This window comes from Perognathus longimembris, chromosome 13, assembly GCF_023159225.1.
Source record: "Perognathus longimembris pacificus isolate PPM17 chromosome 13, ASM2315922v1, whole genome shotgun sequence".
Classification (NCBI taxonomy): Eukaryota; Metazoa; Chordata; class Mammalia; order Rodentia; family Heteromyidae; genus Perognathus; species Perognathus longimembris.
In genome coordinates this window covers 2059752-2084368 of record NC_063173.1, presented here as the reverse complement: position 1 = coordinate 2084368, position 24617 = coordinate 2059752, and the positions used below count along the sequence as shown (strand labels likewise).

Genomic DNA, 24617 nt, shown 5'->3' with positions numbered 1-24617 from the left:
GGTCATGGTTTATATACTTTCTTACTCCCCCCCCCCCCTTTTAGACCACAGAGGGGTTTTATTTTTATAGTTAGTGTTGCGTGTGGGCTTGAACTCAGAGCTTCACACTTTTGCTCCACTTTTTTGTTCATGGCTAGCATTCTACCACTTGAGTCATACTAGTTTCAGCCTTTTGCTGGTTTACCGGAGATAAGAGTCTCTTGTCTGCCTCAGCTGGTGTCAAACTGTAATAGTTAGGTCTCAGCCTCCTGAGTAGCTAGGATTGCAGACATGAGCCACTGGTGTCTACTCTTAACTATTCATAGGTACATAAATTTAGGTTAGATGAACTAAAAAACAGAAATAGTAATTGGGGGAGATGACTTAGAGATGAATCTAGAATACCTTGGAAAGATAAGTCTAGATTAGAGTCTATTTCTTGGGTTGTAACTTTATCCATGTGTGCCAGGGTTTATCAGGAGGAAGAGCAGTAGTGGTATCTATCTCTAAGTGTCGTTAGACATTGAAGGACAGTGTGTGTAGTGTGCAGACGGTTCCCTGTACATAGTAAACACCTTATGAACACTTAAATACATTTTAACAACAGATTGCAACTGTGTCTCAAGCAGTGCTCTCTGTAGTAGACACAGATAGCAATAGGACCTGTTCTCCAAGAACTGATGGCCTCAGGTAGGCAGCTACAACGACCACACGATGGCCTGCATGCCGAGGAGATAGGACTTCTACAGGAGTTCCGCGTTGTCAAGGCCCAGAGAATCTTTAGAAACGCTAGTCCAATGAACACATGAATTCGGCACTTGAGTTCAGCTTTGTAGAATGGCCAGGTGTTGAACAGTCAGATAAGGAGGGAAGGGCTCAGAGACACTAAGAAAGTATCTGCTCAAAGAATGTAAAGTAGTATTTCAATGTAGCTAAAAACAAGAGATATACTGTAGGAGATGAAGCTAGACGTGCAGGTGTGTCAAGCAAAGGACTCTGGACTTTATTCTGAAAGCCTGGAGGGTTTAAACAGGGAAAGACATCAGGACATTATGAGGTTTTTTTTCCCCCCTCAGACACTGGAGTTTGAAGCCTTGTGCATGCTAGGCTGGTGCTCTTCCACTTGAACCAAAACTTTATCCCTGCTTTTCTTTCTTTTTTTCCCAGTCCTGGGCCTTGGACTCAGGGCCTGAGCACTGTCCCTGGCTTCTTTTTGCTCAAGGCTAGCACTCTGCCCCTTGAGCCACAGCACCACTTCTGGCCATTTTCTATATATGTGGTGCTGAGGAATGGAACCCAGGGCTTCATGTATACAAGGCAACCAGTAACTCTTACCAACCCACTGCAGAAGGCAGTGGGTTAATGAATTTAAAATGAAGGACAAACCATTAGTGGAGGATCTGATAGCTAGAGGTAGTGTCCTTGCCATAGCAGTTAGAAATGGAGGTGTTTCTGGGATGCCTCAGTCCCTTTGTGCTGCTGTAACAAAATCCTTTAGATGACTGGGTAATTTAGAGATTTATCTCTCTCACAGTTGTGTAGGCTGATAAGTCCAAGATCAAACTACCATGACATTTATGGTGTGCAGAATTTCCTTTCTCCCTCTAAAGTGCTACCAGGTTACTGTGTCCCTCACATGGTAGGTCTAGAAATATTCTTGGAAACATTATAGCAGACACACTTGCAACACTATCCTGATTTAACCAACGAGATTTGACTTTGTTAGCTTCAGATCTCTGCTCCTCCTCCTGTTTTTACTTCTTTTCTTTTTGAGGCAGTATCTCACTGTATAGCTCAGGCTGGCTTGGAATATTGTAGCCTCAGCGAATCTTGAAATCAGCTGCTGCTACTTCAACTTTGTGTGTGTGTGTGTGTGTGTGTGCGCGCGCTTGTCCTGGGGGTTGAACTCAGGGCCTGGGAGCTGTCCCTGAGGGTTTTTTTCTTCTTTTTTTTTTTTCTGCCATTTGAGTCACAGCGCTACTTTCAGATTTTTGGTGTTTAACTGGAGATAAGAGCCTCAAGGACTTTCCTGCCTGGGCTGGCTTTGAACCCCGATCCTCAGATCTCAGCCTTCGAGTAGCTGGGATGACAGGTGTGTCACCAGCATCCAGTTAACTATTTTTTTTTATTGGCATACATTAATAATTCAAAAGTTTCTTTGTGACATTTCCAAAGCTCTGTGGTGCACTGAACAAACCCATCCCCTTCATTACCTGTTTCCTAGGCTGTTCTCCTTCTTTCTTTTCAAAATGCTTGGCATCTCTCTGTCCTCCTCCTTCCCCAGCGCCCAGTCCTTTTCCTACCCGCGCAGGCGGGCCTCACTCCATATGGACGTCCATCCCCACCGCTGCCCGGGCTGGCTTTGAACCGCGGTCCTCGCGTCTCAGCCTGCTGAGTGGCCTCCTTTTCCTTTCCTTGGGGGTGACTGACAGGCCGCGCACGCCGGGCGGGCCCGGGGCCCGGGGGCGGGGCCTCCCGACGGGGGCCGCGGCCGGTGCTCGACGCCAGCCCCGCGTCCACCCGCAGGCGGTCTCCTCACCCGGCGTCGCGGGGCCCCCCGCTCTCCCGGCCCGTGGACGTCCTCCCCCGCCGCGTGAGAGGCGGCGGCCCCGGCGCGCGGCGCGGGGGTGGGGGGGGGGGAACCCGGCTGCCGGCCCCACGGCGGGAGGCACGGCCGCTCTCCCCGTCGGCGCCGGCGTCACGCGCCGGTGACGTCATCCCGCCGCCCGCCCGCGCCGGCCTCGCGCCGGGGGGTCGCTCGGGCGCTCCCGCCCCTCCCACCTGCGGGGGGCGTGGCGTCGGCCGGGGGCGTGGCGGGGGCGGGCCCGGGCCGGTGGGCGGGGCCTCGGGCGCGTCCGGCGCCGGGCCCCACGGCGGCGTACAATAGCGAGGCTGCGGGCGGCGGGCGGCGGCGGCGGCGGTGCACCGCGGCGGCGCGGGCCTGAGGTGCTGGCGGCCCGGCGACGCCCCTCGCGCTTCCCCCCCGACCCCCGGCGGCTCCCCCGGCCCCCGCACTCGCCCGCGCCGCGTCCCCTCCACACAGCGCCTGCCCCGAGCTCCGCCCCGCGCCCCGCGCCCCGCGCCCGCTCCCGAGTCCGCGGGGCCTCCGAGCGCCCCGCGCCCCCTCTCGCGAGCCCCGAGTCCCGGGGTCCCGGCGCGCGGCGGCGGCGGCGGCGGCGGCGGGAGGAGAAAGTGCGGCGGCCCCCGCGCCCGCCCCCGGCCGGGCCGCCGCCCCCTCAGGCGGTCCTGGAGGACCCGGAGCCGGCGAGCGCCCAAGGTGAGAGCCGGGGGCCCGGGCCGGGGGCGGGGCGGGGCGGGGGCGGCGGGGGGGGCCGGGCCCGCGCCCATTCATTCGGGGCGGCGGGGCGCGCGCCAGGTGAGCGGAGGTCGCGCCGCCCGCCCGCCGGGACCAACAAAGGGTACCGGCGCCCGCCCCGCGGCGACCTGGCTCCGCGACCCGCTCCCTCCCCAACTTCACGGGGTCGGTCGCCGCCCGGCCCGGCGGGGGGACGCCCCGAGCCGCTCCGCACCGCGGGGCCGCGGGCCCCCCGCTCCGGGCAGCACTTGAGGGGCTCAGCCTCCCCCCCCCCCGGGCGGCCCCCCCGCTCCGGGCAGCACTTGAGGGGCTCAGCCCCCCCCCGGGCGCCCCCCCCAGCTCCGGGCAGCCCTTGAGGGGCTCAGCCCCCCCGGGCGGCCCCCCCGCTCCGGGCAGCACTTGAGGGGCTCAGTCCCCCCCCGGGCGGCCCCCCCGCTCCGGGCAGCCCTTGAGGGGTTCAGCCCCCCCCCCCGCTCCGGGCAGCCCTTGAGGGGCTCAGCCCCCCCCCGGGCGGCCCCCCTGCTCCGGGCAGCCCTTGAGGGGCTCAGCCCCACCCCCCGGGCGCCCCCCCCCCCCGCTCCGGGCAGCACTTGAGGGGCTCAGCCCCCCCGCGGGCGGCCCCCCTGCTCCGGGCAGCACTTGAGGGGCTCAGCCCCCCCCCGGGCGGCCCCCCCCTGCTCCGGGCAGCCCTTGAGGGGCTCAGCCCCACCCCCCGGGCGCCCCCCCCCCCGCTCCGGGCAGCACTTGGGCTCAGCCCCCCCCGGGCGGCCCCCCCTGCTCCGGGCAGCACTTGAGGGGCTCAGCCCCCCCGCGGGCGGCCCCCCTGCTCCGGGCAGCACTTGGGCTCAGCCCCCCCCGGGCGGCCCCCCTGCTCCGGGCAGCACTTGAGGGGCTCAGCCCCCCCGCGGGCGGCCCCCCCCGCTCCGGGCAGCACTTGAGGGGCTCAGCCCCCCCCCGGGCGGCCCCCCGCTCCGGGCAGCACTTGGGCTCAGCCCCCCCCGGGCGGCCCCCCCTGCTCCGGGCAGCACTTGAGGGGCTCAGCCCCCCCGCGGGCGGCCCCCCCCGCTCCGGGCAGCACTTGAGGGGCTCAGCCCCCCCCCGGGCGGTCCCCCCTGCTCCGGGCAGCACTTGAGGGGCTCAGCCCCCCCCCGGGCGGCCCCCCCCCCGCTCCGGGCAGCACTTGAGGGGCTCAGCCCCCCCCGGGCGGGCCCCCCTGCTCCGGGCAGCACTTGAGGGGCTCAGCCCCCCCCCCCGGGAGGTCCCCCTGCTCGGGGCATCACTTTAGGGGTTCAGCCCCTCCCCGGGGCGGGGAGGGGGATAAATCCAAGCCAAGGTGCTGGACTGGCGGCCCCTGCTCCGGGCAGCACTTTAGGGGTTCAGTCCCCCCCGGCCTCCCCCGGCTCCGGGCATCATTTGAGGGGTTCAGCCCCTTCCCGGGCGGCCCCCCTATTCCGGGCATCACTTTAGGGGCTCAGCCCCTCCCCGGGGCGGGGTGGGGGGGTAAATCCAAGCCCAGGTGCTGGACGGGCCGCCCCTCCCCCGGGGACCTCTCCAGCTCGGGGAGTTACAAGAGCGAATTTCCTTCACTTTCACTGCTCTCCCGGCTCCTGGTCGTGACTGCTAGCGCACCACCATCCCCGTCTGGAACTTTGTAGCCGAGGAGTGTCTTGTGAGGATGACTTGAGAAGCGTGGGGCGAGTTCCTCTGGTCTTGGGGCAGAGTCCTTGGACAGTTGACTTTATGCTTTACTGTAATTCCAGAACTGAAAGGAAAGGCTAGTTCCGTGGTTGCTTGTCAAAGTTCCTATCGGTTAATCTTGATTTTAAGATTTGTTCTTTTGAGGGGGGGAAAAAAGCCCCTCTTTGGTGTTTTTTCTTTTTTGCCTATTGGTCACTTCCAGCAGCCGTATGTGCTAAGCGTTTGCTTTTAAGCTTCAGAAATGGGCAGGTAGCAGATTTACTCAGCGTTCACTATTCCACTGAAGAGTCCTCTCCCGTGAAGTCTTTGCTGGTATCATCTTGTCCTTTCCAACGGTAGAAGTGACTTCGGCCTACTGGGAGTTCCACCACTGCATCTGAAACATTTTTGTTGTTTCTACATCAGGTGCATAAGAACCCACCTCACCTGAACTGGAAACCACCTGGGTTTTGGGAACGCCTACCCTGTAACAGTTCCTGGAGCTTGTTTGTACTCTTAGCTACATTAAGACTTAGGTCTTACTCGGTAAGGGGGCCTGTCTAGTCACTCATCTGTTTACTCAGTATTACTGGAGTCTGGAGTGCTACTATGTTTCAAGCTTCCTTCTAAGAGATAGGGGATTCCCAGTGTACTAAGACTGCCTCTGTCTTCCATGAGCTCAAAGTCTAGGGTGAGGTAGACATGTAAACAATGAAGGCCCTGTGAGGGACTCCCGCACTGGGAGTACGGTGCAGGAGCGGAGGTTGCTGGACCTGTTTTACAAGTCTTGTCTTGGCCAGAATGAGTCCTGAAAGGAAAGTGACTGGCCCCTCATCTCATCCATAAGAGGTCACTTGATAAAAGAGTTGTTCAGTTCAATCCCGTGTATGTTAACTGAGCATATGTTTTGAGGCAAGGAGAAAGGAATGCCCTAAAGAAAGGTATTTGTGAACCTAGAAGAATCTTTCTTTTTTTTTTGGGCCAGTCCTGGGCTTGGACTCAGGGCCTGAGCACTGTCCCTGGCTTCTTTTTGCTCAAGGCTAGCACTCTGCCACTTGAGCCACAGCGCCACTTCTGGCCGTTTTCTATGTATGTGGTGCTGGGGAATCGAACCCAGGGCTTCATGTATATGAGGCAAGCACTCTTGCCACTAGGCCATATTCCCAGCCCTAGAAGAATCTTTCTAAAACAAAACATCGATGCGTCGTCATCATTTCCTTGACATGCAATAAGAAACTTGGAAAGAAGCTAGGCTGTGGTGTCTCCTGCAATTCTAGCTGTTGAGGGGCTGCCCCAGAGGATGTAGGTTTGAAGACAGCCTCCAAAGTAGCCAGCAAAAAGCAGGCCTGGAAGCATCACTCAAGAGGTAGAGCCCCACGAATTGAGCTTAGGGTTCTGAGTTCAAAGCCAAGTACTGCAGGAAACAAAACAAAATTTGGAAAGAAAAATGATGACAACAAAAAAGAAATTTGTGGAAATCAGACCAATGCCTGCCTTTATAGCCTCACTTTCTGTACTCCCCCACATCTTTATTTCTCATCTCTGCCTTTGCATGTGCTACATTTTTTTTTTTAACCTGGAATGCCTGCCTGCCTTTTAACCCTTCATATGAAAGAGCCCTTGTTGAATCTCCAGGACGCAGTCCCTTAGTATTCTACCTTCCTCCTCACAAGGGACTTGTTCTTCTATAGCTTACTGGCTCATAGCTTACTGGCTCATTCTTACAATCCTCTTCTTGTTACTCTGTTCTAATTAAATTTGGGTTCATATATATTTTCCTTAGCCTGTGAATTTCTTGAGGATAGGATCAGTTTAGTTTAGTGCCTAACAGAGTTCATGGCACTTTAAGTGAATTAATGTATGAAGGAAGAAGCAAAGCAAGGTGCATGAGATAGGATACCTAATCTTTTGGGTTGGAATAATTAGTTCTCAAAGTGGTTCCTGAACGAGCATTGTCAGGAAAATCTGAAAACTTGAAAAATTAACAGGTATCATTCCAAGTCTAAACGTGAAAAGCTCTGGATTTGGGGTGCTGACATCCTTTTTATTAATTGCTCCAAGTGATGTTAATGCTTGTTGAAGTTTAGGAACCATGAGGCTAACGCTTTTCGGTGTTGATGTCTCATGCTGAGATTGGGAAGACAGTGGATCAAGGCCAGCCTTGGCGAACAGGTGAGACCTTCTCAACCAATAGCTGGATGCAGTCGCACATGTTTGTCAGTTTTGCTACAGGGAGGCCAAGATTAGGAGGCTGTTTCTGGCCAGCCTGAGCCGTAAAGCCTTCCAGACTCCATCTCAGCAGAAGTTGAGCATGGTGGTTTACACCTGTCATCCCAGTGATGGTAGGAAGTGAAAAATAAAATTACAGCCCATGCATAGGCCTGGGCAAAAAGTGAGACCCTATGTCCGAAATAACCAGCACAGCCAGGCACCAGTGGCTCAGACCTGTAATCCTAGCTACCGAGGAGGCTGGGATCTGAGGATTGCAGTTTGAAGCCAGCCTGGATAGACACATTCAAGAAACTCTTATCTCCAGTTAACCAGCAAGAAAAGCCAGAAATGGAGGTGTCCCTTCAGACTGGCACAGAAACACAAAAATAACCAGTGTAAGATGGACACAGTGGCGCAAACTTACTTGGGAGGTGGAGATTTACTATCTTTAACCAGATTTTTACATTCTTCTTGTTTTTTGTTTTATTTTGTTTTGTTTTCTCTTTCAATAATGACCTGAAAACTACTGACATATCTTTTTTTTTTTTTTTTGCCAGTCCTGCGCCTTGAACTCAGGGCCTGAGCTTCTTTTTGCTCAAGGCTAGCACTCTGCCACTTGAGCCACAGCGCCACTTCTGGCCATTTTCTATATATGTGGTGTTGGGGAATCGAACCTAGGGCTTCATGTATACGAACCTAGGGCTTCAAGCACTCTTGCCACTAGGCCATATTCCCAGCCCACTACTGACATATCTTAGGCCAAGAATGTTTCTTGGAAATTGGCAATTTGATTTTGCAAGTCTAAATAAGCACCTTAACTTTTGAGTCTTAACTTGAGACTATGTCTTTCCAGACTCCTGTGTTTTTGTCTTTCTGTAGAGATACTTCAAATCCTACAAGGGTTTATTTAGCTCCAGATAGAAGTTTCTCTTATGAAGCTTTTAAAATGCTTTTGTTTCTTTTACTTTTTTACAGCCTAACATGACATGCCCAGATGTCTCTTTTCTTTTTCACTTCTGGGCAAGTTTATTTGTTCGTTAATTTACTTATTTGCTTTCTTTCCCCCATATTTTGTTTTTAAAGTGTAGATTAATTGTATGAGGCTTCATTGGGATAGTTATCCACTTATAAACAGCTATTGAGCCTTTCTCTACCATAGCTTGGCTCTTCTATCAAACAGGATGTGCAGCAGCTATACAATAGGGTCCAGTGTGTGTGTGTGTGTGTGTGTGTGTGTGTGTGTGTGTGATTCTGATGCTCAAATTCAGGGCTGGGGGGCTGTCCCTGAGATTTTTGCTCAAGTTTAGTGCTCCATCACTTTGGCCACAGTTCTCCTTCTGGCGTTTTGGTGGTTAATTGGAGGTAGGAGTCTCATGAACCTTCCTGCCTGGACTGGCTTTGAACCTCGATCCTCAGATCTCAGCCTTCTGAGTGGCTACGATCACAAATGTGGAGCCATCAGTTCCCAGCCATGCAATCCAGGTTTTTGAGCTAAGGATAATATAGCATAGTATGGTAGGTACTGAAATCAAGGGGTTAAAAAAAATAGAGGAATATGACCCTAAAGGGGGTAGAAAGCTGTCTACATACATTTTAGCTCATTTTTGTCAAACATTTGTCATTTTTGATAAACAGATTCAAGAAAATAACTGTAAGCCATCATTGGCTTTGCTGTGAAAACTAAAACAAAATAAAGCTAGAATTAACTGTTGGTAATTTGGGACAATCTCCTAGTCTATTCCTGATGATTTAACATCCCCTCCTCTTAATGTTTCTGAGCCATAGCTAGAAAGTGGGAAAAACCTTCTTTTTTTTTTTTTAAATATAGTAGAGAAATGTTTAAGGTTATCCAAAGAGGACATCTCTTCATAGATATCTGAATTCTAAATAGGTAATGAATGCTGTAATTGGAGTGAGGGAATGATGAAGAGCTGGGAAAGTTCAGAGGCCTTAATTTCATCTGTGTTATTGCATGAGCTTGTAAAAGAAATTTTATCTCTATTCCTTTGGTCCTCACTGTAAAATGAGGTTAGTAACAGTTGCTATGTCTAGCTTTCAGGGTTATGAAGCAACTAAACAAAATATTGATAGAGAGAAACCTTTGAAGACCAAAAATTGGTTAGCTCATTGTTAAATGAGGATAAACTTACTAACAATTGCTATTAAACATAGGTTTTGTACCAGACACTGTATGAGGTGTTTAACATGTTTTTTCCAACCTCCAGAATAACTATGGAAGATGGTTGCTGGTATCTTATAGATAAGGAAGCAGAGGATTGTTCATAAAGGAAACTTGTTCAAGGCTTTGCGGCAAATAAGTGGCATACCTCCATTCCAGTCCTTAGCCACCTGGCTCCAACAGCTTTGTGCTATTATCACTCCTCAGAGTGCTCTACTTTTTGTGCATAGAAGATACAGGAATGTCTTGCAAATAGTGCTGTCAGAGTTAAAGTAAAAGCTTTCTCCAGTATGCTTTTCTGAGTGCCTGCACGCACACATGCATTGGAAATATTGGCAAATACAGGTTTACGTTAATTGCAGTTTATACCGGAGAAAGATAGCTTTCCAGAGTGTTATTTTGGCCAGTTTTCACAGTATCCCTGTGAGATAGGTGTTCCCATTTTATAAGACAGTAGCCTGTGGATCACAGAAGTGTTGATTTACTAATGTCACATCATTAGCAAATGCCTGGATAGTGATTTTAAACTATATTTTAAAATTCTAAAAGTATTACCTTACTTTTGCCTCTATCATTACAGTAAACTAGAAACCTCTTTTTAAATCGCTTCCTAGTCTCTTTAGTTACTTCCTCTTAAGAAAATCCTGATTAACTTCCACAGTTTAAACTAGTCTTTTCTAGTTCAGCAATTTCTTTTAATTGATGATAAACTCTGACAGATGGTCATGATTGTGCAGTTTAAAGATAATATTTTCCTGAAAGATCAGGCTTTATCCAGCATTCTGTGTCACCTGTGCCTGAAAATGTGCTTCCCTTTGGCATTGTAGCTTTATTAACATTATATTTTTCTGCCTTGTTTTAAGCTCTTTTCTTCCTTGAATAATTTCCTATTCTCTTAAATCAGATTATACTCTCTTAAGGAATAGTGTAGTAATAAGTCTGGAAAGAACCAGCAGTTCACTGATTTTGTGTGGTGGTACTAGTTAATTCTCTACAATTGATCTAACTGTAGTTATAAAAGTTCATTATGTTTTGACTTCTATTTATAGAGTCAAGGTTAAGTAATTTATGTGTAGCATTAGGAAATTCATGTTTATTTATGGGGCTTTCTTCCTTTACCTTTCCTCTTCCAATTTCCCTTTTCCTTTCTGATTGATTAAATATCACCTGAGGCTGACAGAACATTTTCTCCTGTATAGATAGCTATATGCCTTTTGAATATGTTTTTCCTATGGTACTGAGGTTGGAACTCAGGACCTTATATTTGCTAGGCAGGAGGTCTACTGCTTGAAGCACACTCAGAGCTGCCTTTTGAATAATTTGGGATGATAAATGAAAGTGCCAGTATATGCATAGCTTATCTGTCTCTCTTCTTCAGGATCTGCAGGCCCAGCCTGCCTTATTTCCACAAAGCTGGGAAGGATGTCTTCCTCATTTTAACTCTCGTCCTCATAGTACTTTGTGTATCACTACACTATTACTTACCATTTTCTAGAGAAGGAAATAAATGTCAAAAGAGGAGCACTAAATTTGAATTTAGACAAAGAGCAATTTGCTTACCTATTTAAGTTTGTACTCCTTTGCAAGCAGAAGTAATATTTAGTTCACAGTTGTGAAGATTAATATGTGAAAATTAGTTGTGGGATGGTTATGTAGATACTAGGTGGAAGAGTTGCTAGTTTCATAACTTACTGTTAAGTGTAGCAGTGGTTTTAAATTTTGGCTATACATTTGAACTGCTTGTCAGGACTCTGTCTCTCTATCTGTCTCTGTCTCTGTCTCTCTGTCCCCCCCCCCCCCTCTCTCTCTCTCTCTCTCTCTCTCTCTCTCTCTCTTGTGTGTGTGTGTGTGTGTGTGTGTGTGTGTGTGTGTGTTCGTGTGTGTTCCCATGTCTGCAGTCCCAGTTACTTGGGAGTTGAGAAACACAGGGTTTGGAGGATTTTGGTCTGAGGTTGGCCTGAGCAAAAGCGCCAAGACCCTAGTGTGTGTGTGTGTGTGTGTGTGTGTGTGTGTGTGTGTGTGTGTTCCCATGTCTGCAGTCCCAGTTACTTGGGAGTTGAGAAACACAGGGTTTGGAGGATTTTGGTCTGAGGTTGGCCTGAGCAAAAGCGCCAAGACCCTATCTGAATGATATGCTAGAAGCAAAAAGCTGGGATTGTGGCACAGTTATCAAGCTTGCGTCCCTGAGTCAAGAGAGACAAGTGTGTTTTATCTTTATTTTATAGAAAACAGAGAAGCTAGTTGAATTGCCTGAGGCTAGGCAGCACAGCTGTGATGTGAAGCTAGGTACTTCTGACTTCTTAGCTCATTTGTCACTTATTACTTCATAGCTGGCTTACACTCTTACAGGGCTGTGAGGAAAGCTCATATATATACATGTTCTGTGAACCTTTCTTAGAATTCATTAATCTTTGAAATCTTTCCTACTCCAGGAGTTGGTAATCAAGGCATACCAGGCTAAAGTATTGTTTCAGTGTCTTTTTACACCCCCCTTGTTTCAAAATATGTCTATTTTATTATGAAAGTAACATATTTTTAAAAAATAAAAAACATTGGAGATAAAATAGACTATGAGGAAGGGTGGGGAAAGTGGGAGAAAAATGAGGGCGGGATAAAAAGAAATGGACTCAGTATCTTACGTGGTAACTGTACCCCCTCTGTACATCACCTTGACAATAAAATTAAATTTAAAAAATAGACTATGAGCTTTAAATACAACAAAAACACTAATGATGCCAAAATTTTATACTCTCCCTTTCTCAAAAAAAAAAAAAAGAATTTGTAGGTAAAAGGTAAAAACAAAAACCCAAACACCTCACCTAACATATGCATCAGATGAAGAGACATGGATAGAATGATGGAGTGAAATTGATCAAGGTTGCTTTGTACTCATAATTTGATTTGTGGAATTGAAACCCTTTTGTTCAACTAGTTAAAAAAACCCACCTAACATTCATCAGAATTTTATCAGAGAAATGGAAACAAATTAACATTTCATGTATTTCCAATCATTAAAAAAAAATAGGAATGGTATGGTCGTCACTCTGTCCCCATTACCCCCTTTCTCCAACCTCATTGTACTTTGGAGATAAATAAGATGAAGAACCAGTCAGTGCCATTAGCTTCATTAATACTGCACCTAGGGCCTGTGTATGCTTGGGAAGCCCTTTAGCTCTCACTGAGCTGCACCTCCAACCCTTCAAGATTAAGGACTTTTACAGTGTCAAGTACTTTATGTTCAACACTAATTGTAGGAAATTAAATATGTATCTTTGATACATGGTTTCATCATGGAACCAAAGTAGCCCAGGGTGGCCTCAAATTCTCCTGCCTTAGCCTCTAGAATGCCAGAATTATAAATGTGAGACTGCATGTGATTGATTTGCTTTTCCCTCCTGTATTGGGAATTGAACCCAGGAACTTGCACATACTAGGCAAATGCTGTACCTCCAGCCTTAATGTGCCATTTGATATTCATTTTATAAATGAGGAACGTTGGTATCAGAGAGTTGAAGCTAGAATTTGACACATTTAATTGCTTCACATTTTAATGGTCATTCCAGTGTAACTATGGAAAAACAGTTTATTACCCTTAGCCTCTATTTTCCTCAGGTATTATAGGTGTGTTCCTAGCTTAAATGCTTTACAATGGTCTTTCTTTCTCCCTCCCTCCCTCCCTCCCTCCCTTCTTTCCTTCCATTCTTGCTTCCTTGTATCCTTCTCTCTCTTCTTTCTTCTCTCTCTCCCCCCCTCCTTTCCTCTTGTACTCAGATGCCACACAGGGCCTTGTACATGGTAGTTATGTACTCTGCCACTCAGCCATATTCCCAAGATAGTATCCCAAATATTACTATCCCAAGATAGTAATATTTACCTTTCTGGCTTCCTTTATGCCCATAATACATTAGCACATAGTCCATCAGTAATAGTATTTCACTTATAGAAACAGTTCCTAATGGGCTAGAGAGCAAAATTTAAATTTCTAGATTGGGTATAGGTGGTGACTGATTTGGTATAGTTGGACAAGCTTGATTCTGTCATTCCTTGTTTAAGAGTTGCTGTTTTACAATATTCTCTTTCATTTTAGGTTATTTCCCACCTGGAATTAATGGACTAGTCCAGTAGCGTAAGGTTTTTATTTGGTATCAGGAGAGATCTTTTTTTCTTTAGTGTTGGGAATTGAACCCAGGCAGTGAGCATGCTAATAAACATCTGCTCTGCCAGACCTTCAGGATAGACGCTTCTTGAAAAATTCCACAAGTTACTTATACAATTTGTAGAGCAAATGAGAAATGAAAAGCAAGGTGAACAAAATGGAAACATCCATAATGACAAACTTTTTTTAAAAAATTTATTTGTTTATTAATTGAACACAAATTTTTTGACAAGGTGTTGTGCAAAAAGGGCACAGTTACATAGTAGGGCAGTGTGTACATTTCTTGTGATATCTTACGTCCTGTTTTTCTATCCCTTCTCTAGGTCAGGTAGACATATATACAATACACAATGTACCAAGAACATATACAGTAGCCACGTGGCCACGCCCAAGAAAGTTCGTCTAGGGCTTTAAATGTAATGTCGATATTAGACCATATGTCGACAGTAGTCTTATATGAACGTACATACCTAGCTTTTGAGCTATTGTATTCCCCTGAGAGGTCAATTTTTGACCTTTATATGTTGAGTAATTGTTTGGTTTTAGTTACATACTGTTGGGTCGCTGCCCCAATCCTGTGGGGAATACTATTTGACAAGCAGTTTTTGGTTTCACAGACTTGGTCTCTACTGTCTCTCCGTCTCCCTTTGTTAACAGCCATAGTAACAAACTTTTGAAAGCCCAAGTTTCTTCAGCAGCCTAGAAATAATTTATGTATATATTAGTGATCAGAATTATGCACGTGTATTTATATACATGAGCTTCCATGTAACTGTTACTTAGATTTTATTTATATTTTTCTGTATTTGCTTATTGCCTGCCTATTCATTCCTCAGTATATTCATCAGTCCATATTATTTTGAAGCATTTCAGAATAAGTTACAGATATTAATACCCTTCACCATTAAACACTAGAATTCATATTGTTATTAGTTTATATGTAACCACCTTCTGACTTCATATCATCTAGCTTTTTGTTCATTTCTGTCTGCCCTACTAGACCCTAAACTCCTTAAGGCATGGCCACTTACAGAGAATGAGCTGGGTCATACCCTTTTCTTTTTTTTTTTTGCTAGTCGCATATAAATTAGTTTGTACTGTGAACTTTACAGTTTGATTCCAGTATCACTTCAGCCTCATCTTTCTTTTGACACTATCTCTCTAAAAAGGTTTTCCGTTTTTATTTTTTATTTATTGCTGAGGATTGGAGTTGATAGCCTCCTGTTTGTTTGTGTAGATGTCCTGCCACTTGACACATACCCCCCAAATATCTCCCTTTTTCTACATCAGTTGCTATTCAGGAAGAGTCTCCTGTTTTTGTCTGGGCCAGCCTTGGATTGCTATCCTCTCTTGTGTGGCTTGGTTGTCATCACAGGTGCAGCGGTCACACCCAGCTTACTAATTGAGGTGGAGGTCTCAGTACCTTTTGGGCTGAGTGATCTTCCTGATAGCTGTGTGAACTAGATTTCAGTTTTAGTCAGTTTGGTATTGTGTTATCCTTTTTCCTGAGCCTAAAATTCCTTTTTCCCCTCTACTGTTAAAACTCTTCATTCTTGGGCTGGGGATATGACCTAGTGGCAAGAGTGCTTGCCTTGTATACATGAAGCCCTGGGTTCGATTCCCCAGCACCACATATACAGAAAACGGCCAGAAATGGCGCTGTGGCTCAAGTGGCAGAGTGCTAGCCTTGAGCAAAAAGAAGCCAGGGACAGTGCTCAGGCCCTGAGTTTAAGGCCCAGGACTGGCCAAAAAACAAACAAACAAACAAAAAACTCTTCATTCTTCAAGATCTAACTTGGATTCCATTTCTTCCTTGTAGACATCCCCAGTCCTTATCTCCCCGTTCATATCATAGATTCCTAGTGGATCGTTCTTTGTTTCGTTCTTTGCTATATGTAGCATCGGGAACATCTCAGGTATGAAGTAGGCTCAGTAAATATTTGTCAAATGGTTGAAGTAATTTACTTAAACACTCAATAAATATTAAGTTTTCTTGAATTTCCATAGCACTCTCCACATTCATTACAGTATAATTAGGTATACAGAAGTTCATTTGTTATCCATAGGACTGATCACTTACAAAATTAGCATTCAGACATTCCTCTCAGCTTACCACTAGCGTCTGTCCTCATGACCCCTTTTGTCAGTGTGAGTCTAGTAGCAGGATGACTAACATCTAACAATACGATACAACTAGATCCTAAACTGAAAACTGAAGAATTTCATGAAGTTGAAACAGTGATTTTGAAGGATGGTTTAAATCACACACAAACCACTAACAAATAATAATTAGATAAAGTTAGGCCACTTGTAAAACCCGAAAAGCACCCCATAAATGTATATAATTGTTATGTGTAAGTTAAAAATTTTAAAAAGCTGGGTGAAAAATTAATGTGGGTATTCATATAACAGGATATTCAGACAATAATGATTTATGTAACAAGGAATCTGATATGTCCTTGGGCAAAATTAGTGAAGGCATGAATATTTTTACAGGATTGATTTTTATCTACATATTTTGAATACCAAGAATGAAATGACAGATGTTCTTTAAGAGTTACCTTAACATTTGTAGCTTAAATTGTTATATAAATGGTTTTAGATTTATCTTCATGAATAAGTTCCTTTTCCCTTAAAGATTCAGTCAGCTTTTTGGGGGCAAAGGTTTTCTAGAAATGTCGGTTCCTCTCTCAGTTGACTTAACTTGTTATCTTTGGAGAAGAATTCCCTTTGTGTATGCTGGTTCCCCTTGTTAGACTTACTTTGTTCCCTGAGGTTAGGGTTGTGCTTTCTTTGTATTCTGTAGTGCTTAATAAGCGCACAGTGATAAAGGAAGAAGTAAACAACTGAAGGGATTTGGAAAAGTTTCCAAGAAGATACTGTATAGTCCTGAGCATGTGTGGCAGGTGTATGGTAGAATTAGGTCTGAAAGGGAAGCCTCTCTGACTCTTCCTTTGGCCTCATCCTGCTCAGAGTGCACTTTAATATTCAGAATCCGTTCTCTGCCTCAATAGCTCTTGTTCTCATTGTAATTCTTCCTGGAGATTGAGATGAGAATGAGAAAGGCTTTGGGCTGCTGCCTGGGTGTCCACATTCATGAGAGTTCAGAGATGCAAAGGGACCAAATGCTATGCCTGACCTTGCTGGCTCCAGGTCATCCAATCATTGCTTTCCTGCTCTCGCTTTGTTCTCAGTGCCTCTAGACTCCTATCTGCCGGAGGTTTGTGCTACAGCTGTTTTTCCCAATTAATGAATGTTAATGTGTCTTTTAATGAAGCCATGGAAGCACATGGTTCCAGCCAGTGGGTAAGAACTCCACAGTGGCAGCCTTCAAAGTAGATTTCACTTAGAACTGGATTAGGCACTTGAATACATTTTCGTATTATTTTTGAAACCATAGAAACAGCAGCAGAATTGTGACATTAGCCTTGGGAGCCTTAACTCTTCACTTTATAGAAGAGGGAACATAAGAAAAAACAGAAACAGAACTCATATTTCAACAAATATGTCTCCTGTAAATATGCTTTTATTATCGCTCTATCTTATGTAGCAGTTAAACCTCAGCCCGTGACCTGAGTGAATACTGAGACTTGCCGTTTTCTGATTGTGTGGCATAGAGGAGAAAACCTCTGGACATCTGGTTTCTTTATCTCGGAAATGGTACTGATCATACCTATTCATAGATTTGTATTAGGATTACACAAGGTAATAGTTGTATAGCACTTACTTTGATATCCATCAAGTGCTCAACAAATGTTGGCCAGGGTAGCGAAGCTAAAATGATCTTAAACAACCAGTGCCTTAATTTATAGCCCTGTCTTTGAAACCTTTGTTCCTAATTCTTCAGTTAGAAAACAAGGCTGTGAATTAGGTTACCCCTTGTTCCGCTAATACTCACTAGACACTATGTTGAAAATGCATTATATGTCTTGCGGGGGGCGGGGGGGGGGTGGTTTGGGAGGGAAACATTGGGAGTAAGCGAGGGAAGAGGTGACACTGTTCAAAAAGAAATGTACCTGACTATGTAACTGTAATCCCTTCGTGCATCACAATTCAAAACAAATTCACAATTCACAGTTCAAAACAAAACAAGCCTGTCCATTTGTACCTTCAGTACCAAGAACACTTTTTAGCATGTAGTAGATGTTTAACAATAATACATGTTTGGTAAATTAACAAAACTTTTTGAATGGCATTTTAAGACAGGGACTTGCTATGTAGTCCAGGCTGTCCTGGAACTCACTGTTTAACCTAGGCTAGACTCAAACCCACAGCCCTCTTGTCTCAGCCTAATTAATGTCTTTTTTGTGGAAGTTTTCTGTAACAACTAGGTTTAGATTGTTTCAATGACATGAATCTTTTTTCTTTTATAGTTGTTTATATGAATCTGTACTTCTAAAAAATAGCATTTTGTTGTGCCCGATTTTGTCCCCCAAGTATCTCTAGCCTTCCCATAAGGCTTATTTTAATTTTCCTGTTATTTATTTTTTTTTTCATTTATTGGTTTTAAGTCTTTCCCTCCCCCCACCCCTCCAGTCATGGGCTTGAACTCTGGGCCTGGGGCTGTCCCTGAGCTCCCTTTTTTGCTCAAGGCTAGTGCTCTACCACTTGAGCCACAGTGCCCCTTCACCACTTCCAGCTTTTTCTGTGATCAATTGGAGATAAGAGTCTCATGGACTTTCCTGCCCAGGCTGGCTTTGAACCGTGATCCTCAGGTCTCAGCCTCCTGAGTAGCTAGGATTAGGTGGCCTGAGCCACCACTTTCTGTTTCCCTGTCCAACCCTCCCTGTGGATCAACAGCTTTCAATGAGATTCATTATATTTTCTTCATACATAGTTGCAATGTATTTTGAAATTATTCGCCTCTACTTCCTTTTCTCTTTTCCTAATGCAAATTCTTGAGCCACATCCGAGTCCTGAACTGTGGATGTAGGGCTTAGGCATCTGTGTTTTTAGTGAATGCATGCTGAAATTTGAGAATTGCTGTAGTGACATAGGCTGATGAGGATCAATGTCAGGTCTCTGAGCCGGGTACTAGTGGCCTATACCTGTAATCTTAAATACTCAGGAGACTGAGATCTGAGGATCAACCTGTGAAGCCAACCTGGATAGGAAAGTCCATGAGACTCATGTCAGGCCAGAAGTGGAGCTGGGGCTCAAGTGATAAGAGTATTGGCCTTGAGCACAAAAGGGTCAAGGATGGTGCCCAGGCCCTGAATTCAAGCTCTAGGACACCCCTCCCCCCGCCCTCCCCATAAATCAGGTCTCTAATTAGGAGGAAGAAGAAAGTAAAGTAATGGATGTTGGGTAGGGTGCTAAAAAATCATTAAAAAACAACTATATTGGTAGATAGGTATCATTTTGTGAGGGATCTTAAATGTGTATCTTAAAAAGCTGTGAGATATAAAAACTAGACAATGTACGTCCGGTGATTCTGTGTGATGAAGAATGTAGATTATAACAGAGATCAGACAGAAAGCACATTGAAAACTTGCAGTGAGATTAGACTTTAATCCTGTTCTCTTAACCTCCTTGAATTTCAGACTTCTTTTCTGTAAAATAGGGAAGAAAACCACTAGGATGTTGGGAGAATTAAATGAATAAATATAGGTGGAAATGTCTAGTTCCCCATTTAACAGTATGTTACAAGTAAATAGGTGAGGAATCTGAATGATGATTAAAATAGGTGAACTTTATTCTGGGTACTCGGGGACACTCATTTTGTTAGGAGCGTCTTTCCTTTCTGTTTTGAGATAGGGTCTCATTTAAGCTGTTCATGCAAGCTAGATCACTCAAACTCACAGTGCTTCCTACCTCAGCCTTTCAAGTACTTGCAGTTACATGTGAGTATCATGCATTGGCCTTAAAAATGTCTAAGACAATTAAAGACGTCATTAAAGCAATTTTTCTGGTTGTCAGTGATTGTGTAAGGTATTGAGTCCTTGATCATATTCTCCATTCAGCTCTGGTTTTCTTAGATGCAAGAACACAGATTCTACCTCTGATGTCTTATCCTCTGGCATTGTGTGAATTATTTACTTCAGTTTTCATAGAAATATAGAGGTTTCTTTTTGTTCTATAATGAATCTGTATTTAGGGTGATGTGAGCATACATATTTTATGTTCTGCATTGGTAGTATAGTCATTTCCTTTTCTTTTCTTTTGTGACATCATTTTAATTTATACTACTATCATCCCTTGGGCTCTAGAAGGCCCATGAAACCATTTAGTTACATGACAGAATAGATACTCAGGCTTCTTGTATGTTTCTCATTGGCTTCCTGAGGCATCTGCCTCTATTGGTTATTGTATAGCCTGTGGATGTGATAATTATCCAAATGACCTTTGGCAGAAAAAAAGATTCCACACCCTGACTTCCCCAAATTTTGTTATTTACACATTTCACGTATTCTAAATGTAGAATACTTATTAGGTTACAGTGAGAAAGGTGTTTAGAATTGGTTTGCACTTTCTTACATCTAAAGAAACTAGAGCAGACAAGGAATATCCCGTCTTGTGTAAGCTACTTTTTCTCTTCCCCTGTTTTGTAGCAGGAAAAATGTAACATTTAGGGTTAAATACTGATTTTTGTTTTGTTATATGTCATCTGGTCAAAATTCACTTACAAATTGTTTAGATCTGGGGTTGAGGAAATGGCCTAGTGGCAAGAGTGCTTGCCTCGAATGGCCAGAAGTGGCGCTGTGGCTCAAGTGGCAGAGTGCTAGCCTTGAGCAAAAAGAAGCCAGGGACAGTGCTCAGGCCCTGAGTCCAAGGCCCAGGACTGGCCAAAAAAAAAAAAAAAAATTAGATCTGAAGTTAGCATTCTGATGTAAATGAATCAGAACTGATAACATTGTTTAGGAAGAGAGGGTAGCGAGTGTCAGTCCAGCAGGCATAGAGGGCCCTCCTAAGAACACGTTATTCTTTGCATACCTAGGATGCTATTAGATACCCCAGATTGCTATTAGATACCCCAGATTGTGTTGTTGGTGGCATGTGGCTTGTCTTTATTTACATCTCGGGTATTTAAGATGGGAGGCATGACATTGAATGGCTAATTACTCTAGTACTGAGTACTTTCCTCCTTATTTATACTGTGAACAAAGTTTTTTTTTCCTCTTAGAAAATTATTGTTGAGTAGCAAGCATACCCAGAAACTGTTTTTCATATGCTTGTTTGTACTAGTTACAGCGTAGATTGCCACATGAAGGAGACTCTGGGGGCTGTCTAATTTATGGATGTGAAAACAGGGCAAGGGAGGGAAAATAACTTATTCAACATTGTATGATAAGTTAGAGTAAACACTTCTGATTACTGTTAAGTATATTTCCACTCTTCCCTGTTGCAAAGGCACAGTGTAATAGGAAATGTGGAATAGTAGAAAGAGAACATATTTGAGGTCAAGAAATCTACTGACACAGCGTGGTTCTGTACCCTAACTTATTCCTGAGAAAGTAGTATTACTTTCTTTCCCACCAGTCTCCTCATTTGTAAAATAGGATTATGCTGATAGCTCTTACCTGCCTCATAGGATTTTTTTCTTAGAATAAAATGTGAGATTCAGTGAAAAGATTATTTTAAAGTGAAGAGGGCCAATTTGCTTATAAATTGAAGCACTATTGCTTATTAACTGCGTGATATGGTGGGGAATATCAATTTCTGTGACCATAGTTTTTTTCTTTGTAAAGCTGGTACAATAATAGTCCCCCCCCCCAAGGCTTTTTGAGACTATCAGTGTAGGTAAATGTATTTTCTTTTCATTGCTATTTCATGGCCAAGGCTCTTACAAGACAGATTAATAAGAGACAAACATACAGAATGCATTTAGTATGTTTTATGTGACACAAAAACTTTTAGTGGGAAATGTAGACCCAAAGAGATAGGTGAACTTGTGTACTTTGATGCTCAGGTTTGGAGAAAAAGGTTGGACAAAGGGTGTGTCCTAATTTAAAGTAGGGGAAACTTTGCAAAGTCAGTCTGTTCAGCTTCTCTATATCCTTGTGTCTTCAGAAGTAGATGGGTATTTCTTGATCTCAAATCTTTCGTGACCTCATCTTGTGAATGGAGGTCTTATGACTGGCTGTTAGGGAGAAGGCAGGGGGAAGGTGCGAATGATCTTCTTGTCTCTGATGTTTTTCTCAAATGACAAGGTGATAATGATATTCTTGGGGGTAGTGTTTTCTCAACCCCCCTCGAAGCCATCCAAAATGGGGCTTGACATAGAATAGGTGTTCAATCAATACTTGAGATCTTCTCAGATGATTTAGTTCTGTCTTCTCAGAAATATTCTTCTGGTTTAAGATAGCAGACTTACTCTTCTGTGGTTTTAGTTTTTATTTCTCTTTTTCAAACCCATGCTAAACGAGTGTTTATTCCCAGCCCAAAGATTTAAAAATTATTTGGTGGAGTTTAATTTTGGAGGCTGTAGGTGGGGTAAGGTATGGGCTTTGCCACTAAAAAGGTAGATTTTGTAGAGAGCAGATTGAAAAAAGAGTAGGAGAAAAGAGATGCAGCTTCTATCTACCTCTGCCTGTAGCCCACTGAACAGCATCATGGCCTCAATCTCTGACACTATAAATCCTGCAAACACTGGAACCGTGTCTATGTCTCTGCTGCCCGCAAAAACAGGGGCAGTAGATAATGCCAATGTCTAAGAAAAGGAGAGCTGTTGAGACCCATAGAGTTCATTAATTTCTAATAGCTTCTGTTCTCCCACTTTAGCCTCATGTAGCATTTAGCCAGGTTTTTCTAGTCTTCATTTTAAGAATTTGCAGGATTTTAAGTCTTGATTCATTTAACTTTGTTCTGATGTTGATTTCCCTGTGTGAACTTGGTTAATCCAAACTATTTCCTTCATCTATAGTCATTGTGTATACTCTGCCAAGTTCCTCTTTTTGATTATTAACTTTAGGGTAGAGTTTATGGTTCTAAGGCATGAGAACCTAGGAACATGAAATCCACATGCTCAGGCAAACATTTACTGAGAGGGTCCAAGATTGTGAGAAAACATAATGAGATGTTCTCTGTTCCCCTCCACCCTCCCAAAAGATAATCTTGTGCATTATTAATTCAGTAAATACCTGTGTGGTATATGCCAGACATTCTGTTGGGTGGTTTAAACACATTAGTGTTTAAAGTAACAGACTAATGCTTTCCCCTCACTTTCACAGATTTCTAGAACTTAGATAAAGGAAGTGGTTTATTTTAGCTGGCAAAGGGTAGATCCAGGATTTTAACCCAAGTCTTTATAACTAAAAGATAATATGAATTGCCATGCCTGTTAACCCAACCAGAATAGGAGCACCATGAAGATAGAGGCCTTGTCTGCCTCAAGTCTGTGTTCTTTGTTCTCAGCAGAGTGGCTGAAACAGTATTTAAAAAAAAAATTGGGTGTTTAATACATTGAAGAGTCAGACTCAAAAGAATAGTATAGTTGGAGTGAGGGTATTGAAAAACTATATTATTTACTTAGGGAAGTCTCAATCCTCAGGTGAAAAAAGAAAGAACATAAAGGTAAGCATTATTTATTCTATAAGGTGAAGAAACATAAACATTGTAATATTTTAAAGGTATTTACTGGTCAGAGTGGTACATGCCTTTAGTCTCAGCTACTTAGTAGGCTCAGGTAGGATTTCAGCAACATAGTGAGACTCATGAAAGGGGGTTGTAGTTAAGGCTGGCCATGTAGCTCAGAGGTAGAACACTTGCCTAACATACACAAGGCCCTGGATTCAACGACTGAACTGCCAAGAAAAAGAAAATCTTTATGTTTCTGTGAGTCTCATTTTGAGGAAATGCAAAGTTACAGTGGAAGAACCTGCCTAAACTATGAAATGGTAGGCTATTTTAGGCTTGGCTCTGTCTGCTCTAGGCCCTTTCTAGTCTTTATGTATGATGAGCTGTTGAACTAAATGACCTCTTGGCCTCCTGGTTACTCAGACACTTAGTTAGTGGTCTGCTTCCTTTCCCCATTAACATGGTGACACAACTGATGCTTCTGATGTTCTGCAGCTTCGTTTCCTTTAAAAGTCCATTGCTTGCTCTCTTTAGTTTTAGTTGTTTGTTTTTTTTCCTTAAAGCTGTTTCTTTGTGGGCTGGTGTTCCCTTTTGACGTGGGTGTAAGTGGTGCAAGGCCACAGGAAGTGGCAGAAGCACCTTCCTCAAACTTGGTTGCACCAAAAGCCCAAGACTTGACCAGTCAAGTCTTGTCCTCAAAGAGGAAGAGGAAGCTGAAGTTCCTTAGCCAGTAGATAAGTTTCCCTTTTGAGCTGCCTGGGTTAATTTCACTGCTCATAGAGGGACCTTTCCTTTTAATCATATGATACCATTTATTTCACTATAATTTGTATTCTGTATTATAATTAGCCATTCATATTTCCTATGTCTCCCTCGAGACTTCTCACATGGATGAGCTCTTCAAGGCTAGAGGTACCGAGGGTATACCAGGTGGTCAGTAAAACAGGAAGCAGCATGTATTGATTGTTCCCCTGCTGTTTCTGAACACAAACCTCATTTAATAGTCAAATAGGTTTCTGACAGAGGTATCATGCCCATTTCATGCATGAGGTCATTGAGATGAAGTCGTTGTTTATGACCTCATTGCTGGTAACCTAGGATTCAAATGTAGGTTTGCTGACTCCAAAGCTTGAGCTGTATTGAGAGCTGTTCTGACTCCTAATTCAGTATATATTTTTTAATGTACACCCCACAAACCTACAAACTGAGTATGTAGCTGTGTTTAATGCAGTGACAGACAAGAGTTAAAGGGGAGTATGGGGAATGGTGAGTGAAGAGTCATGGCATGCACTTAACAAACAGCTTAAAACAAAGAAGAAATTGCCCTAGAATCTTTAATGGCCTAATTGTTATTGTAGGCATTCCTGTAACTTGACATTTTAAAATGAATGTGTTGCAGCTGGTTAGCAGATATAACAACACCACCTTATGGGCATGTTCCCTCCTAAAAAGGGATGGAAGGCGGCTTCTCTCACACTACCACAGACAAGGTGGATGAGCTCAGCTTTGACCCCAAGCAGTTAGTGCTTCTGAAATATTTTGCCTCCAGGCTCTGTCATAATTTTTGTCAGGTGCCAGTAACT

At 44.4% G+C, this 24617-nt stretch overlaps 1 protein-coding gene across 1 annotated transcript in view; it reads left to right on the top strand.

Annotated features, from left to right (window-relative positions):
* The first annotated feature begins 3179 nt into the window (after positions 1–3179).
* Pak1 (p21 (RAC1) activated kinase 1) overlaps positions 3180–24617 on the top strand; it is a 110286-nt gene continuing 88848 nt past the window's right edge. The window contains exon 1 of the mRNA XM_048361647.1: positions 3180–3256. The gene's annotated coding sequence lies outside the window, so the exon portion shown is untranslated. The remainder of the gene's footprint in view (positions 3257–24617) is intronic.